Below are 9,499 nucleotides of genomic sequence, written 5' to 3'. Positions count from 1 at the left end.
AGACTTAGTAAACAAATTCTGTAGGATAGCTGGATACAAAGTCAGTACTCAAAAATCTACAACATTCCTGTACACAAATAATAAACTCATAGACAGAAAATTGGGGAAGTTTCACCTTTCACAAATGTATCAAAAAAGAAAGGAAGAAGGAGAAAAGAAAGGAAGGAAGGAAGGAAGGAAGGAAGGAAAGAAGGAAGGGGAAAAAAGAAAAAGAAAAAGAAAAAGAGAAAGAAAAAGAAAAAAAAAAGACTTAGGAATCTATTTACAATAGGAAGTAAAAGACCTTTATATTGCAAATTTCAGTGCTTTAAAAAAGGAGATCAAGGAAGATATGAGTAAATGGGAAGATATCACTTGCTCTTGGATAGGAAGAAAAATATAATAAAAAGGGCCATATTCCAAAAATTGTTATACATATTTAATACAGTCCTAATAAAATTATCAGTAGCATTTATTATTTATTTGGAACCTGATGAGACCTAGAGTAACAAAAGCAATCCTGGGACACAAATGCAAGGCAGGCGGCACCACAATTACTGACTTGAAATTATACTAGAAAGCTACTGTGATAAAAAAAAGAAAAAAAAAAATACAGCATGGTACTGCCAAAGCAAAGTAAAAAAACAAACAAACAAACAAAAAAAAAAAAAACAAAAACAAATAAACAACAGCAAAAATAGACCTGAGAATCAATGGAATGGATTAGAAGATACAGAAACAACTCCAACCATACTCAGCCAACTGATCTTTGATAAAAGGGCCAAATCTTTTTACTGAAAGAATAGTCTAGATGGTGCAGGAAAAACTGACTCTTCACATCTTAATGATTCTCCTCATATACTACACTAAAATCAAAATGGATCAAAGATCTAAATATTAAAACACACACTAAATCTTCTAGAAGAGTGAATAGAGAGAACTCTTAAAAACAGATATAGGCAATACTTTATGAACCAAACACACATTATATAGGAAATATTACAAGGAATCAATAACTGGGTTCTCATCTTATTAAAAAGCTTTTACACAGCAAAGGGAATCATCAACAGAGTGAACAGGTAACTCACAGTATGGAAAATATTTTGCCAGCTATTTCTCAGACAAAGGAGTAATACCTAGAATATATATTTTAAAAAATCAAATCCCCAAATTCAAAGTCTCAACTTTAAAGTGGGCATCTGAAATGAATAGACACTTGTCAGATGAGGTACAAACAGCAGATAAATATATTACAAAATGTTCAATGTCATTGACCATTTCAGAGATGCAAATTAAAGCTATATTAGAATTTTGTATCACTAGAATGACATCTTTAATAGTCGTATGCTGTAGCTAGTTTGCTGCATTTCTTATTTCCACTATAAATTGTAAAGAATACTCAGTAACAGATAAATGGATTATGACAATACCTTAACAACACATCACAATTCCTGTTCTCCTTCAAAGCCATTATGATTTCCTTTCTGAATTATTTTAAGGATCTCGCTGTATTCATTGATGTGTCTTTACTATTTTCAGTTTTAATGACAACAGCCAGAGTGATCTTCCAATATTTCATGATGTAGAATGATGTCCTTTCTCAGTTCAAAATTATTGTATTTCTATCTCAATTGTGACACAGCCAAAGTACTTATAGTGGCATCCACAGCCTCTAAGCAAGTCGCAGACCCCTTCCCTCATGCATCCCCTTCATCTGTTGTGTTCTAGCCATATATAGTAGCCATTTGTTTCTAACACCCCAGAAATGCTGCCTCAGGACTTCTATACACATTCTTATCTCTATTTGGAACATTCTTTTCCCAGATACTCATGACTCATTTCATAACCTCCTTCCTGTCTTTACTCAGACAAGAAGTCTTCTCTTTTTAAAGTATTCCATGGATACTCTCTTAAATCTATACCCCAAATAATGCCTTTGTCTTCCTTACTTTGTTTCTTTCTCATTGAAAGGATCCAGTTCTACAATTTCTCATTTAGTTAACTTCAGGCTTCCCAACTAGTAAGTTCAGCAAGTTTGCAAACTTATATTTGGTATGTTTACTTCAGTATTACAACATTTAGATCAAGAATGTACATAGTATGTACTTGATAATTACTTACTGCATATTTGAATGAATGAGACAATCTGCAAAACAAACATTTATATTAACAGATGAATTTTAATACATAAGAAGTAATATGAATCTTAGCATAATGTTGGGAGAGACTAGCTAGATGAGCCCTGCTCTAAGTTATCTGAGAAAAAGTCTTAACCTTACTTATCTGACCCACCCTCTTTTTGGCTACAATTTGAGAAAAACAATTGCTGCTGTGCAGACCTTGACAGAATACTTTCTAAGCCTCCTCCATATTTGTTGGTCAACTCTATTTTTCCAATAGTTAGATAGAGTGATTGAGAATTGTTATAACCCTGCTTAATTAATCAGCTGTTGTCTTACAATTACACTTCTACTGCCTAAATTTGACTCAAATATCAGAATTTGTCTGATTGGAGCAGTGTGTGATGAGCTTCCTCTTTCATTTTAATCTTCATTCTCATCTTCAGAGAAACCCATGGAATACAAACTCTATGGCAATTTCTTCTGCATAGAAAGTATCATTTCTTGTTTATCCCCTCAAAACAAAAAGGTTGTCTTTACAGTCAAATAAATTATAGATAATATGGTTCTTGTGTTCCCTGAGAATTGGTTCAGCCTCTGCTACTCTTTGCATTTCTCGCATAGCTTCCAACTGCCAAGTCACAGCCAATAGCCCGCCATCATGCCATCTGACTCTCTGGCAGCTGTTTCTGACAATTGGCTTGGCAGGCTGCGCGCTCCCTCCAGGTCTCCTGATGGCCTTACTGCCTGCACAGTGCTGCTCTGTTAGATGGATTTGTTTTTCACACTTTGATCGGTGCTCTAAAATGCGAATTGTCCTTTTTCTGGGCTATGTATAAAAGAAGCTAGTCTGACTGCTCTCACATGTCACCCTGGAGGTTCTGCTCCCGACTACTTTTTCGACTCATAGGATTCTGGCCAAAAATCTGCTCTATGGGCTGAGAGTCACACATCCCATTCTGAGCAGGCCACATAAATCTGTCTCCTGGCTTTTGGGTCACTTTCCAGTTTTATACCAGGCACAGGGCAGCTTGCTTCTCTATTAAATTTAAGTAGTCCTCATCAAAGTGCAGAACCTCTGCTGTGAATGAAATTAACAGCACATTTGATGCATCGCTGGCACTCTGCTAATATGGATTTTTTTTTTTTAACCACATAGAAGAGTGAATATGACTGAACTAGACATAAAGTAAACTTCAGACAAATTCCATTCTTGCTGCTGGACAAGATCAATATCCATCCTCCAGGTTAATCTAAATTTGTATTTGTGTTTACTGTTGTTTTGATTTGGGAGCATGATTTTTTTTTTCACAATATAGTAGTAGTACATAAAACTATTTCAATGTTTTTGATCATGTTAGTCTGCAAGTACTTATGTGTTTCATGTTGGGATTCATAATGAGCACAATGAAAAATGGAAAAATTGAGACAAAGACAAATGTAATTAAAGAAAAAAATCTATATTAGATCATAAAGGTTGCCGTGCTAGAGATATCCCTGTAGGCTACAATAATAGGAAAGAAAAGTAGAGAGTCTGACCTCATCCTTGACTTTGTAAAATACCGAATAACACATAGTTTATATTCATTTGAGGTCAAATTTCTAATTCCAAGTATATCCACAGTCTACTATATTTTTAAACGTTAGCACACCTTCCCTCACATTCCTCCCTCACAAGAGAATAGTCCAGTAATACCTCTGGTAGCACTATCTATTCAAATGCAATTTTCTTACAACCCAATGTTAACTCATTAAATCTTTAATCCTTAATTAGCTCCAGGCTCAAATCCAAATCCAAATTTTTCATTAAATATTTTCAGATTTGAATCAGAATGAATTGCTTCTCTTTCACCTAATAATACTGAATAAAAACCCTCTTTGCATTCTACTTAGCAATATCTTTTTAATAAACAGAAAATAAGAAGTATGTGTGCATATGTGCATTTTTATTTATCATTTACCATGAAAGATTGAACATTTTACATCTTAATGTAAATGTGTATCTCTATTTGGATAAATAAACAGCATTTTTTTCATTTACTTTTTTTTGGAAAATTGTAAAGATTTATTTAAAACTATCTGAATAATTGAGATACAACGTTTAGTATTTCGATGTCAACTCTTATTTAATATTAATTAATTTTCTTCTTTTTCACTTTCATGGTCTTTCTTTCTTCCTTCTGTTCTTATATTTTATGTTTAATTTGATGCTAAATAGGGCTGGGAATTTAGCTCAGTGGCATAAGTGCCTGCCTTGCAAGTAGGCAGTCGTGAGTTCGACCCCTGGTACCGATAAAAATGAAAAAGACAAAAAAAAAAAAAAAAAAAAAAAAAAAATTTGATGCTAAATGACCAGACAAGTGTAATAGTGTTATAGTGCTTTGACTTAACTGCTGTTTAAAAAAAAATATTAAAATAACAATACACAATATATTAATCATTGCTAATTTCCTATTATCCTCTTTTGAAATTATGTATCATTGTTTCCACTTTTTTTTTCCTTTTAAACTAAAAAATCATGAATGTCTGCTTATTGGAGTCAATGCTATTTATTGCTCCAAAGTAATACGAACCTACAAATTATATTGACATTTTTAAATTCTTTTCTAGAGAGGACTAAACTCAATTACAAAAATTTTTATATCACTTATTACAATATAATTATCTTCATGAATTTTATATAAGAAGTTAGTATCTATATTCTATAGCAAATAATTTTAATCCCTTAAACTGATTTTAGTAGATCAAAGTAATAAACATTATCTTGCAACCACGATTTTATAAATCCGAGTGAAAGCATGACACTTTATACAGTGCATGTGAATCCATCTCTCACACCTATTGCCTGATATTACATTTCTCCATAGATAATTTTCTCCCAAAACAAAATACTTCAGTCAACCATATTGGACCAGTACCTTGTCCAAAATAAGCTACTTTGTGCACAGCTTGAACACCTTTGTATTCCAAACTTCACCAGATGACAGATGCAACTTGTATTTCCCAGCGATCATCCCAAATGGTGCTCTAACGGCCCTCCTGGAAAATGTCCTTCTACCCTTCTGTGGCCTTTACCATTAGCCAGTCGAACTGTCTTGGCAGAGGGAATATGCTCCTTCTTCCTTTTGCTCCTTTTTGACCTTTTTGTCCAGGATTTCCTGGCCTTCCCACATTTCCTGTTGGTCCCAAGTAGCCTCTACTTCCAGGAAAGCCAGCTCCTTCTGTATCACCTTTAAGACCTGGACGATCTCTTAGACCTGGAATGCCTGGTATATCAATTTCTTCAGTGGGATCTCTGTCTCCTTTTTCACCTCTGGGTCCAGGGAAACCTTGAATTAAAGTTGTATTTTTCAATTTCAGAGAATGGTTGCAATCTTTCAAGCTAAGATCACTGGTGATATTCTTCAGCACTTTCAACTCTTTCTTTATTCCCCTTCCACATGCTCTTGCTCTTTTAGCGACTTAATTTCTGTTGATGCATTGTATAATGCTCCTTCAATTTACTAATATCCTCGTGTTGCTTCAATTTAGTCTCCTGGACTTTTAAAAAATTCAATGTTCCTATATTGAGCTGCAGATCAAGGAATGTGCTATTCAGACTTACTAAGGGTTTGGAGATCTCATGTATTGTGTTCTTATGTTCTTGGATTGAGGATACTAAGGTACTTAGCTGCAGAAAAGCATAACTGAATCTTTGATCAGTTGTCACACTGAAATTTTGGAAGTGTTCTGAACCTATGAAATTGGCTTCTGCATCTGAAATGTACTGTATTTTTTCTCAGTGTTGTTGATGTGTCCCAAAACAATTTCTGGAAATCTCATTGCATCTTCACTGTCATTCATTTTCCAAGACTTTGAGACATAGCATTTGCATGAGCTGAACCAACCATGCAATTCTTCACTTCCCACTTCAGAAGATGAGCTGCCACTATGCTGATGACAGGTATCAGGGTGACAAGTGCAAGGAGATACAGGGCAATGAGTGCAGCTTTGAAGGACTTCAGTTTCTCTCGGTGGCCATTTTTAGGATTGGGAGGAAGCAGTGCTGTTATTAAACAAGCATCAAATTACACAGAATCTGAAGAGCTATCAGGCTCCTCCTGGTGATCAAGAAAGACATTCTGCTGCTCCATACTGCCTTCTCTTACAATCTCTCCTTCATTCTTCACACAGCTTCCAGACCGACCGTCTTCCACTGTCACACCTCTTCTCCCGCTGTACAACACTCTGGACAGATTTCCAGCATACTCAACTCCTGACTAAAATTCACTTTCAAGAAAGGAGATCTTTCCTTGAGCGTGGTACAGTAGCTAAAATTGTGATCTACTCCTTTGGATTCAGTTCTTGGAGGGTTCAGTTCAAACTCAGTTGGCTTCAAGGCAGCGGGGCATGGTAGGGCAGCCATTCGTGGCTGCTGCAAACAGCAAAAGCCCCATTTTCTAACTTGCAGCTCAGAGCAACAAACTTATACTAACTTTACACCTACTTCTTTGAATGTGTTTTGGAAAATGACCACAGAGAATTTAAAGCACAATATGGTTTTCAAATGGTATTAGGATGAGGTATGTACCCCTGTCCTTTCCAAGTTCATTTTTATCTTATGCAGAAATATTTCCAGCATTGATGGAATTATACAATGTTTGCTTCTTATATCATCAAAACTTTTGTGGTTAGTAGTTCTTGTGAGAATCTGTTTCCAGCACCAAGCTTCCCTTTATGCCACCAGATGTAATAAGAAGTCTCTCTTTGTGGAATTCTCTCTCACAGAGGCAGTTCCTCTTTTTTCTCATTAGATTCAGGTATTGCTACTAGAATCTAATCTGAAATTTTGATGGATAGATTCTATTCTGAAAAATGCTGGGGCATACATGGAAAATTAGTCTCTGGTTTAGTGCACTCAAAGCATATCATAAAAAGAAATAAAGATTAGTTATGTAACTTCTCTCACTACTGTTCCTGTTGCGTTGATGCCTGAGAATTTGCAAACCACTTTAAGACAGTAATACCTGCAGCAAACAAGACAAAGATTTTGCCACCCATCCTAATTTATATTCTTGAGAGTTGTAACAGTATACTATTGTCAATGCAGAAACAGCTGTACAGTATAATAGCCTTTCTTTGCTATTAATTTTCAATAAAAAAAAGAGTTAAACCAATATTGTAAAAGATAGAAAATGTACAGGCACAAAAACACAATATATAGTAGGCACGCAATTCCCCCCTCATGCCTTCATCATTACTTTCCTCATTTAGTCCCTCCTGAGATGGAAATGTAATTTGAACAGTCTCAGAGTTGTTGGTCCTGGTTTGTACACAATTGCCTGGCAATTGAGATACATTTTCATGGAGTATTCTCCCTACAGACTTCTAAGGAATACTCTGTAAACCTTTCACTTGTAATTGAGGAATTGTGATGGAGGAAGCCTGTGTCAGAGTAAGAAAGTCACTGTATGTCATTAATCCAGACCTCATTTTACATAGATAAGAACAAGAGTTCAGTGATGAGAAGGGTTTGTCCAAGGTTACCCAACAGGATCACTATGAGTGTCTGGTCTTCCAACTCAATGCATGGTGCTATTGTGGCACTCCTATCGCTTTGTTTCTGGAAAATTACGGAAGCAAGATTGCCTTAAATGTTACCCCCCTATTCTTCTTTAGAATCAAGTATTACTTTACTTTTTGGTTGTTCCTTGCTATACAAATCACTAGATAAGGAGTCTGGTCAGGTTTCTATATCAAAGACCTATTTTGACTTCCATTCAACAAGACATCGTGATGTAATATACACTTCTATCTCACACAGGTGCTACCTGAAGAAGATGCTAATAATCTTCTCTGGGTAAATACGCACCTTAAAACAGATAGATTTCTACAGAGATTGTGTCATAATTTTATGTTATGTTCCATTAATGTGGCAAGTTTCTTACTTTCTGCTTTAGTCACACTTGGTCTTTTTACTCAGATCATTAAGTTCCACCTGATTATTAAGCCTTAGTGATACAAGAGTGAGAGAGGCAACTACAACTCTTGCCTTCTTGGAGTTTCTATTCTACTTGGGATAACTGGGCAATGGGATTTGGGTTGATGTAGCACAGATGCAAAAGAAGTGGACATACAAACTTCTGGAAGAAGAACACTCCAGAGAAGAAAAATTGTATCAAAACCCTGAGCTGGGATGTAAAGGATTCCTGAACGAAAGAATAAGGCCCATGATGTGAGGATGTACAATAAGGAATGGGGGTGCAGTGGGAGGAAAAGATCACATGACAAACTCACTATAGGCAAGGATGATTTATATCCTGACTGCAAAAGAAGACATATTCATTGTGTAGATGTAGTCTTTAGGGTGCTGCAGGTAACAAAGACTGGACTTTGCATATACTGAGCTTTTCCACTACTGAGTTACACCTCCACCCCAGAGACATACCCTTAAAAATCACATTGGCTGCTGAGGAAAAAGAAGAGGATAAATGTAAAAACAGAGAATTTGTATAGAAAGAGACTTCAGCCATCCACTGAGTTATGGCAGTGGCACAGGTTAGCTTGTATTTGTGGGAATGAAGAGTTGTACAAAGGGTTATTATACAGTCTGTGGATAAAGCAACTGCAAAACTTCTATGCTAGGAGCAGCCAAGAATGAAATTTATTGATATAGATAGAAATTGACATTATAGTAATTCAGATTTTTTTTCTAACTCATATCTATAGTCACTTATATAACATCAGCTACTACAGAGAGTAGAGTCATACATTAGAATTTACTGGAAATGTACTAGAAAATACATTACTTATTAAAGGCCAGCTGTAAGTACGTATTGTGCTAAGCATTTAGTGCAGAGTAACTTTGGTAGTTACAGCTTTTAGTTGACTGAAAACCTCTCTCCTGTCTCCTTTTGGTAACTTCCAAGCATCCTCAAGAATAAATGATATTGACAGAAAACTGAAATCTTTTCTTGGTATTTCTCTGTTACAGGTTGTAGGAAAGACAAATTTTGAATTCTTTTAGGATCCATTTCCCTGATTTTTGCAAAATCTGAAGAAATAAAACTGACAATAAAAACTAAAGATAGGAGGGGCCCAGAAAATTAGCCCTGATAGAACTGAGTTGTAAAGAAAACTGATGATTTATGAGGTTCCTCAGGACAGAAAGTTCACTCCTGATCTGAGACCTGTCCTGATCCAGGTCCTGCCAAAATCCCCACTCTCCATCTATACTTTATCAAGCTGAAGATGACTCAGAGCTCATTTCTAACCCACCTAACAGATAAGCCAATATATTTCAATTCACCTTCCAGTAACTGGATTAATAGGAAACATTACCTTCTGAAGAACAAGAAGTAGAAATTAAAGTATAAGGAAACTATGTAAGATTAACATGGTACATCTAACTCCACATTCAC

The 9,499-nt window shown here is 35.6% G+C and overlaps 1 pseudogene; it reads right to left on the bottom strand.

Moving 5' to 3' along the window:
- Window positions 1-4,937: 4,937 nt before the first annotated feature.
- On the bottom strand, window positions 4,938-6,232 carry LOC100734453 (macrophage scavenger receptor types I and II-like; annotated as a pseudogene).
- Between the last annotated feature and the right edge of the window lie 3,267 nt (window positions 6,233-9,499).

This window comes from Cavia porcellus, unplaced genomic scaffold, assembly GCF_034190915.1.
Source record: "Cavia porcellus strain 051 isolate PalLab524CR breed Dunkin Hartley unplaced genomic scaffold, mCavPor4.1 scaffold_13, whole genome shotgun sequence".
Lineage (NCBI taxonomy): Eukaryota > Metazoa > Chordata > Mammalia > Rodentia > Caviidae > Cavia > Cavia porcellus.
Note: the sequence above shows the minus strand (reverse complement) of the source record. Positions and strands in the feature narration are given on the sequence as shown.